The sequence below is a fragment of the Bufo bufo genome, chromosome 1 (genome assembly GCF_905171765.1).
Source record: "Bufo bufo chromosome 1, aBufBuf1.1, whole genome shotgun sequence".
Classification (NCBI taxonomy): Eukaryota; Metazoa; Chordata; class Amphibia; order Anura; family Bufonidae; genus Bufo; species Bufo bufo.
The window spans coordinates 794,071,688-794,082,461 of record NC_053389.1 but is presented as its reverse complement, the minus strand read 5'-3'; positions in this window follow the sequence as shown (position 1 = coordinate 794,082,461).

Below are 10,774 nucleotides of genomic sequence, written 5' to 3'. Positions count from 1 at the left end.
AAATATATATATATACACATATATATATAATTCATAAAAATGAACTTCAATCTAGCAGGGAAATCAAAGACACATCTGCAAAAAGGAATAAGATGGGGGAGGAAATATGTTGCCCAAAACATTCGAAATCGCCACCAAAAAGAAAATCCTTTTATTCCTTTCCACATTTTTGGTAAAAGGAAGGACGCCCTTGCAGCATGTTTTTTTATAATTCCAAACATTTCGAAAGGGCATCTGTATTTTCGAAGAGAGTAGATGACACTCAGGAGGATAAAGCAACAAGTTTACCACCAAATCCCCCCTCCCTGCTCTCTGAGCTATCCCAATATCACCTTTCAGAAACATTTTCCATTGGTCAATTCTTCCCAGAAGTAAAAAAACAAACAAAAAAAAACGCAAAAACAGCGTGAAAAGTTTCTAAAGAAAAAAAAAAAGCTGCAGAGAACTTTTGGAAAATGTACAAAAAGTTATTATTTTTTTCTCAATTTGTATTGATGAGTTTTATCATCCAGAGGATTGGATATATATGTGTGCTGGTTTATGTCTTGGAAAGAGCACGCAGATGCACACACACACACGCAAGAGTGTTTAGAGCTCATATTTGTTCATATTGCCTGCGGAAATGAGAATATTAACAAAAAAAAAAGATCCAAAAAAAAAAAAAAAGACTAACGTTGGAGAAAAAAAAAAATACAAAAAAAGCAGCATTTGATTCAACATCTGATTTTTTGCTTGAAAGTCCCAAAAATGAGACATTAAAAAAACAAAAAAAAAACACAAAAAACAAAATTGCGTTGCTAATATTTTAAAATGCTTTTTTTCCGACTTTGTTTGAAAAATGTTAGATGCGGACTGTGGCGGATGCATGAATATTATAAATGGCAAAAAAAATGTTTAAATATAAATATATATATACACATTGAATTTATGATGATAGATGAAAACGGGAATCTCTATCCAAAGTGGCGAGCTGAGATTTATGTACTGTGGGGGTGGGGGAGGGGAACGTGCTTGAAAATGGTCTATATTATATTGGTAAAATTTCCTGTTTTATTTGATAAAGTAACACTATTTTAAAAAGAGTTAAGTATAAAGCTGATGTCAGTCTGGCCTACTACAGAATGCTATCAGAGATAATGGTTTCCACACTGACATTCCCCTTACATCTAGCGAGGCAAACATGTAAAGAAGGGTGTATAAACCAGTGGCAGCCATTGTGGGCTCCTTTCCCTGGGTCAGCGTAGGTTTTAGGTGCGTAGATACTGGAGAGGGTACCCATAGCACATTGCAAAAATGAGCCCAATCTCCTCTATGTATGCTTCCAAAAATAGGAGAAAGAAGTCTTTAACATGATTGCCCACCCTTACGCCACATTTGTAAAAATATAAATAGGTCCAACATTTTGTGCTAATCTTCTAAGGGGACAGAGCTCTAACTCCCCTGCAGAATGTTGAATCTAATAAACGACCTGGTGTGGACAGGTGGACATTAACTGTAAGGCTGGGTTTACTTCTGCATTAAAGGGGTGCGCAAGAATGAGAGGGGTTTTTGGTAACCCCCCCACTTGGCCGGACATGTAAAGGAAAGATGACTTACCAGCTTCCCGGCGCTGGCTCCCTACAGAGCCTTGAAAAAGTAGCGCTGCATGATGGACACCATGGCTGAACAGCAACGAACCCCATCATAAGTGTATGGTTTCTGATGGGTGTTCTTCGTGTCCGTCATTTGAGCATGAATTCCGGTTTTCCTAATTCCTTAAAGGGGTTATGCAAGAATGAGGAAGGGGGAATTTTCACAAAACCACCCCCGGACCTGTAAAGAAAAGATGACTTACCAGCTTCCCGGCGCTGGCTCCCTACAGAGCCTTGAAAAAGTAGCGTTGCATGATGGACACCATGGCTGAACAGCAACGAACCCCATCAAAAGTGTATGGTTTCCATTGGGTGTTCTTCGTGTCCGTCATTTGAGCATGAATTCCGGTTTTCCTAATTCCTTAAAGGGGTTATGCAAGAATGGGGGAGGGGGGATTTTCACAAAACTGCCCCAGGACATGTAAAGGAAAGATGACTTACCTGCTTCCCGGCGCTGGCTCCCCACTCTTTCTCCTCCAGGCCTGTGATGATCCGCTGGGCTCCCTCAATGTCAACATCTGGTTTGATATTGTCACAACCAATGGTGGAGACCTGATCCCCTGGCATCATGTGACCATTTATCCTGGCGTAAGCGGAGCCGGTCGCCGTCACGGACATTAATAAGCTGCGGCGTGGTCAAACTGGATGTTGACATTGAAGGCGCCCAGTGGAGCATCGCAGGCCTGGAGTAGAAAGAGAGGGGAGCCAGCACCGGGAAGCAGGTAAGTCATCTTTCCTTTACAGGTCCGGGGGCGGTTTTGTGCAAAAAAAACAAACTCCCCCATTCTTGTATAACCCCTTTAAGGAATTAGGAAAACCGGAATTCATGCTCAAATGACGGACACCAAGAACACCCAACGGAAACCATACACTTATGTTGGGGTTCGTTGCAGTTCAGCCATGGTGTCCATCACAAGGCAATTGTGACGGAATCTGAGGTGGACGTAAACCCAGCCCATTGTCACCCTTAGTCATCAGTTATTTGCCACCAGTCTAATTATGGGGGATATGTTTACTTATATTTTTATAAAAAAAAAAAAAAAAGAATAATGATGCACATTGCAAGAGGTTTGCGTTGCCTTTTTCTAATGCAAAGGATATTAAAGTGACAACGACTGCTTAAATACATTCTTACAATTTTATACCACTTGAAACGTCTCCCGTGGTGTATTATTATTCTTCTCATCATTTTTAATCATTCAGCAGGACAAAGATGGAACACCGATGCTTATCAGGGTTTTGATTTACGTTTCCGCTCCCCTCATGGTCTTCTATGTAACCGATAGGTGTGAATCTGATGACATGGCCTCTCTAAGTATTATTAAAATGTTGCTTATTTTGTAGCCATCACATTTACTCTTTTTCATTATACCTTGACTTTAAAGGTTATGTACAACGTCACGGGTAATTTTTAATCATTGCATTTAACTCACTTTTGGTTAAAAGTCTTTTTTTTTTCCATTGGATTAAAAAAAAAAAAGTGCCCATTTTTTGTCCTATAGAGTTAAGCTTCGGTCTGTCTGCAGCGTATATTGCTCTCAGTTTCACACTGAGCCCCGAGGTTGCTGTCCTGACAGCTGGATGTAGAGCCCTTATCTCTGAACTCCTCACAGCTTAGAAACTCTTATCAGTTTTATAAGACTTTAGCTATAATTAGGACCAAAAGGGTGGAAATTTTTAATAAAGACCAATAGAAAAAATTATTTTTAGACCAATACGAGTAAAATGCAATGCAATGCATTTTTGCTACAGAAATCATTTATCAACACTAACCAAGCAGATTACTACTTAAAGGGGTTATCCCATGACTAATGTAAAAAAATGAAAATCAGACATCATATAGAACATGACAATATCTTTCTAACAAAGCTATTAACACATTCATTGCTTCAATTGCTCTGCTAGATTAATTTCAGGCTGGCAGCTCAGGTGTTGTGTCCTTTCTCAGGGGTTGTGTCCTTTCTGCTGCCTCTCTCTCCCTGTAACTGCCACAGCTTCTAACAGAAGATATAGCTGAGAGTGTGCGACCACCTCAGTGAGGTGGACAAGAAATCAGGAAAAGAACAAACAGCAGGTGGCGCTATACAGATACATTTTATTGAATAGCTCAGTGGCTATACTAAGTTTTTTTTTAATTACATGCAATTGCAAAAGTTTTCATATCCAGGTGCTGGTTTGAATGTAGAAATATAAAACATTTTTCATGACACAACTCCTTTAAATGCAGCATTTGCAGTAGAAACGTGAAAACCTTACGTGCTTACTGACTTCCAGAGACACTGAACCAGCAGGAGCTGCCATACTGTTCTTATAACAATCAACCAGAGTTTATCCCATCTCTATTTTTCCCAGGACTGAGATCTGCCGTAGACATAAGATCATCCCTTGGCCAGACTGGGATAGGTTCAGGCGGAGGCATTTCCTTGAGCCATTGCCAAATATTCCGTTCTGACCCTGGGTTACATATATGGGTCCAAGGATACAAGGTTCCTTTATAATGAGAAATACTTGGTGGATTTGTATGTGCTACAAAATAAGCATCAGTGATACACAGCGTAAGGGCTCATGCACACGACCGTATGCCCTCAGAGACCTACGTTCCGTGAGCGGCCCATATGTTCCGGAGCGGCATACATAATAGGGTACTATGATGCTGTGCACATCGGGCCGCCAGCGGGACTATTGTCCTGCACTCATAAGATCATATCTGTGCAGGACAATAGTCCCGATGCGCTGCCGTGCGCACGATGTATGCCGCTCCGGGACATACCGTATGTCTCGAAGGGCATACGGTCATGTGCATGAGCCCTAACACTGATAATGTTCCTTTACTGCAATGGGTTATAATGTGAAAAATGTTTTTTTTTTTGTGTGAGAGTGGTATTCATGGTGCCAAGGCTGTGCTACCACCATGTCCACGTTATCATCACATCTGAGAAGAACTGGGACGCCCCCCGAGTCCTCACAGATCTGCTTTTTGCTGATTCTTGAAAAATAAAATGATTCAGATGAATGGATGGACAGAATAAAATGGACCAGGCTAGCAGTCCCCTGCCGTTGCATGAATCTATGACCTGTAGGGCGGTGTGAACACGTGTCATGCACTATTGTGCGCCCTTCTTTTGCACTAAAATAAGTGTTATGTTATCCCGACTATTGTACAACAGAACAGCATCTCAGGTTGTAGAAAGCGTCATGCATGAGGTCTGTGCCGACCTGCAGTGCACAATGTGCGCGGAGCGGACAGGCCGGGGCAGGGGCGTATTGTGCACGTGCATTACTGCACTCTTCTTTTGTCACTCATACTTATTTTCTAAGTGAGACTCCTATGTAATAAAGTTAAAGGACTTGAATTTTATCTTCTTTGCATTATCCTGATATAGCGGTGTAACACTGTATGTACAACACATGTGTCTGCTGAATATGTGACTGGTCGATGAACTGGACTCTTTATGGAGTCGCTGGCGCCTTGTCATACATTAAATACACACAGGGCCTATGGAGACTGGTGGAGCACCTGCTGGTGATGATAAGTCAGGGCCTTTGTGTCGGTGGAGCAGGTGCACTGGCTGTTGTGTGCATTAGGCACCTGTGACAGCGGGGTGAAGAATACTTACTTCTTACTCCCTTCTCTCTTTGCTCCTCTCTACCTAGAGCAGCTCCAGCTGTTGCAAAACTACAACTCCCAGCATGCTCAGACTGCCTACAGCTATTAGCCTGCAGCAGGGCATGGTGGGAGTTGTAGTTTTACAACAGCTGGAGGGCCGCAGGTTGGCCATGCCTGACCTTGAGACTGGGCTCACACTCAGATCTATCTGTAATATCATGCGGATTTTACCACGGGCTCTACCCACTAAATAAGAATCTGTTACATCTCTTACATGCCCTAAAATTCTCTAAATTCTGTTACATGTGAATGGGGTGGAGACACATTTTGATATCTGCTATGGGCCAGTCACATTGTACACACCGGGGTGAACCCTACTTCGAAAGTATCCATATACCCAATGAAGCTCCACTGTGCCATTCTCAGCCAGTATATGTTGGTATACCTTTTATTTTATTTTTAAATGGGAGATGTATTCAACTGAATGTCTATATAGCGGTATACCCCAGAAGTATATGTTCTCCCCATGTATACCTCTCTGATATAAGCCTGACACCCGTGAAAATCATCATGACTTCAACCAGTACTGGAACGATTCATCGTATGAATTGGCAGGTCCTATATTATATAATATATATATATACAGTGGCGGAAATAATTATTTGACCCCTCACTGATTTTGTAAGTTTGTCCAATGACAAAGAAATGAAAAGTCTCAGAACAGTATCATTTCAATGGTAGGTTTATTGTAACAGTGGCAGATAGCACATCAAAAGGAAAATCGAAAAAATAACTTTAAATAAAAGATAGCAACTGATTTGCATTTCATTGAGTGAAATAAGTATTTGAACCCTCTAACAAAAAAAGACTTAATACTTGGTGGAAAAACCCTTGTTTGCAAGCACAGAGGTCAAACGTTTCTTGTAATTGATGACCAAGTTTGCACACATTTTAGGAGGAATGTTGGTCCACTCCTCTTTGCAGATCATCTCTAAATCCCTAAGGTTTCGAGGCTGTCTCTGTGCAACTCTGAGCTTGAGCTCCCTCCATAGGTTTTCGATTGGATTAAGGTCCGGAGACTGACTAGGCCACTCCATGACCTTAATGTGCTTCTTCTTGAGCCACTCCTTTGTTGCCTTTGCTGTATGTTTTGGGTCATTGTCGTGCTGGAACACCCATCCACGACCCATTTTCAGTTTCCTGGCAGAGGGAAGGAGGTTGTCGCTCAGGATTTCACGATACATGGCTCCGTCCATTTTCCCGTTTATGCGAATAAGTTGTCCTGTGCCCTTAGCAGAAAAACACCCCCAAAGCAAAGTGTTTCCACCCCCATGCTTGACGGTGGGGACGGTGTTTTGGGGGTCATAGGCAGCATTTTTCTTCCTCCAAACACAGCGAGTTGAGTTAATGCCAAAGAGCTCTATTTTGGTCTCATCAGACCACAGCACCTTCTCCCAGTCACTCTCTGAATCATTCAGGTGTTCATTGGCAAACTTCAGACGGGCCTGCACATGTGCCTTCCTGAGCAGGGGGACCTTGCGAGCCCTGCAGGATTTTAATCCATTGCGGTGTAATGTGTTTCCAATGGTTTTCTTGGTGACTGTGGTCCCTGCTAATTTGAGGTCATTAACTAACTCCTCCCGTGTAGTTCTAGGATGCTTTTTCACCTTTCTCAGAACCATTGACACCCCACGAGGTGAGATCTTGCGTGGAGCCCCAGAGCGAGGTCGATTGATGGTCATTTTGTGCTCCTTCCATTTTCGAACAATCGCACCAACAGTTGTCACCTTCTCTCCCAGCTTCTTGCTAATGGTTTTGTAGCCCATTCCAGCCTTGTGCAGGTCTACAATTTTGTCTCTGACATCCTTGGACAGCTCTTTGGTCTTTCCCATGTTGGAGAGTTTGGAGTCTGCTTGATTGATTGATTCTGTGGACAGGTGTCTTTTATACAGGTGACTAGTTAAGACAGGTGTCCTTAATGAGGGTGACTAATTGAGTAGAAGTGTCTAACCACTCTGTGGGAGCCAGAACTCTTAATGGTTGGTAGGGGTTCAAATACTTATTTCACTCAATGAAATGCAAATCAGTTGCTATCTTTTATTTAAAGTTATTTTTTCGATTTTCCTTTTGATGTGCTATCTGCCACTGTTACAATAAACCTACCATTGAAATGATACTGTTCTGAGACTTTTCATTTCTTTGTCATTGGACAAACTTACAAAATCAGTGAGGGGTCAAATAATTATTTCCGCCACTGTATATATACCGTATTTTTCGCCCTATAAGACGCACCAGCCCATAAGACGTACCTAGGTTTTAGAGGAGGACAATAAGAAAAAAATATTTTTCATTAGACCTCAGATCAGCAATCAGACCCCCAATATTAATCAGACCTCATCTGACAGCCCCTATCAGACCCCCAATGTTAATCAGACCTCAGATCAGAGCCCAATATAAAGAAGACCCCCATGCCTCATATCAGCCCCCAGCAGTGATATTTCAGCCCCCATCAGCCTCAGATCACAAAATAAAAAAACACTTACCTCTCCTGCTCTCTCCTGGACGCTGCCGCTCCTCACCCACAGCGCGATCCTCTTCATCTTGCCGCCGGCTGTGCTGTGAAGGCTGCTCACAGCATGAGGTCACAGAGCGCACTTACGCTGTGCGCAGACTGCACAGCCGACAGCCGAGGACCAGGAAGCGGTGAGTACAGAGCCTTCACCGCTTCCCGGTCCTCCGGTACTAATGAGCTCTTCCATAATGGAATCGGCTCATTAGTATTCGCCCCATAGGACGCCCCCCAAAATGCGTCTTATGGGGCGAAAAATATGGTATATGTGTGTGTATATATACAGTGTGTAGATATATATATATACTTCCACTCCATGTGACACACCCTTTATTACATGTAATGGGTACCATGTAATACCACCTTTCCTATGTAGCAGTCGGAGGGTACGGCAGGGCTTTTAGAATCCAGACCCACACCAAAACACTGTTTAAAATACCAAAAAGTGTCTGATGGGGGTCGGAACCATTCTTGACACACAACTGCCCATGGATGGTTACTCTCCATTGTAGTCTTGGGGTGCCAAGATGTGAAAGGTAAGGTTATAAGGTATAACGTAGTGAAGATAATAAGAGGTGAATACAGATTCCGCTAGCAGTATGGCAGCCTTCATTCTGTGCCAGACAAAGGAACCCCATGTCATTTACAAATGGGCAGTCCTCATGTTGCAGGGCTCTCGGCCTCCACATTATTCCTATTGAACCAGTGCAGTTTTATACCACCGTTACTACAATATTATGTATATAGGGGTTCCTATACTCAAGAAAATAGCGCCATCTATCGTCCAATTGCTTTACTCAGCAGGTTATGTTGTGGAGACTGGAGAAAACGCAGCAAGATGACCACAGAATAATGTATGTTACAACAGAAGTCACATTAGTGGTCCTCAGCTCCGGTCCTCGGGACCCACCCGCCGGTCACGTTCTCGGGATTTCCTCAGTATTGAGCAGGTGATATAATTAGTGTCCACGCATCAGGTGGTCATTCTGTGGGATATTCTGAATTCGTGACCGGCAGGTGGTCCCTGTGGACTGGAGATGAAGAACACTGCTTTAGAGCATTGGAGTCACGCTGTTGCGGTTGTAGAATACTGCCATTGATGTTCATGGGAGGTCGCCTGTGTTGCTCCCAGAAAAAATCACAAGCTCATGAGTCATAACTCAGGGTAAGGCCTCTTTCACGGACGCCTCACGCATCCACTGGCTTTAACACCATCGGAAGCACGCCCTATGTTGTCCGTGATTATAGATCCCTCACCCACATTATAGTCTATGGGCCAGTGAAAACCATGGACACAACAAGGATGCCATCCGTGTTTGGTTTGTGGTTTTCCCGGATATTCTCTGGAAATTGATTCTCAGCCGTGGAATATGGATGACACATGGAGGGCACAAAAAAAGGACACACGGATCCTTCACAGATGAACGACTCGCCGCCTCGTCATGAACGTCAACACGTGTGAGTGAGGCCTTCGTTAACGGTCTGCACGCCAGGCCCACGTGTCATCTCTGTAGGTGTCTGACCGCCGTGGTCCTCCTAGAACGAAACATTGGACGCAGCTACGGGAACGGCACTCTGTACAATACAAAGTGGATCCGTGTGAAAATTTACAATCACCCATCAGGTCATGTCGTAGGGTTTTTCACCGTGTGCATAAAAAGGAATGATGATAAAAGAAAGTCTAAGACATGGTAATGGTTGTTTAAAGCATGTAAGTAGCATCTGCTATGGGGTCCACAGAGAGGACAGGACAGGCTTAGGTCTTCATCGCTCTCCTTGGACAATGAAGGGAAAGAAGTCCTAATGTCCCAGGATTTAGGGGTAGGGTGAATCAGCACCAGGGGCCCTCTGTCCTCCATATATGCCCTTGGCCGTACACAATTTTTCCCCCTTTAAATCTGTATTTGTGCAAAAGTTACTGATTGGCGGGAAGCACTTTACACGAAATCTTTATTAGATGCTTCGGGGTGATTTTCTATTACAGGCTCTATTTTTATGGATTCAGTAGATATCAGCTCGCCACTGTTCAGGGAAGAGGTTCAGTTGACTTGATCTCAGTCACCGTCAGAGGGCCATGCAAAGCAGAAAGAAAGACATGAGACTTGCAAGATTCTCTGACACGTGAAAGGGTTAAAGTCACCACCGGTCAATGAACAATTTTGCAGTTGACATCTCTTTAAAAAAAAAAAAAAAAAAAAAGGGGGGGTCAAAAAAATCTGACCCTTCAAAATGCAAAGCTGGTCCAATGACTACTTTTTATCCTGCCATTTTTCCTGTTTGATTTTAGAATAAAAAAATAAAATAAAAATATCAATAAAAATGAATATGTTTTGATGCATTTTAAATGAAAAAAAATAAATAAATAAATAGTAAACTACATGGCTGTTGTGAGAGAAAGAGCGATTATTATGATGTCATCCTCCATACTGTGATGTCACTGACTGTGCTGCGTGACAAGATTAAAGGGTCACCACTACCCAAGGCTGGGCCCCGCTCTCCAGAAGTCCCACATGCTCCAAGACTTACAGCATAGTGTGCATGTCCTTGAAGCTCATATCCTTTGTGAGTGCACATTAAAGGGTCACTAACTCTTCAAAACAATTGAGTCTGAGTGCTGAGACCCCCACTGCTCCCTAAAATAAAGGCAGACAAGTGCATGCATAGTGCGCGCTCTCTCTTTGCTGCACGAGACGGGCTACATAGAAGTCTACTGCGCAACGAGAGGAAACAGCGTGCAGTGCGTGCGCTTCTCCGCCTTCGTTCTAGGGATCGGTTGGGGTCTCAGAGCTCAGCCCCCACTGATGTAAACTTTTGATATGTAGTTAACATTCACCAAATGTTGGCATTTTTCAAAACTACACTCCTCAAAAAAAAAAATTTAAGGGATGGAGTGAGCAAAAATATTGCTTTAGCCCCACATTTGTCATTTTCACAAGGGGTAACAGAAGAAAATGCACCCCACAATTT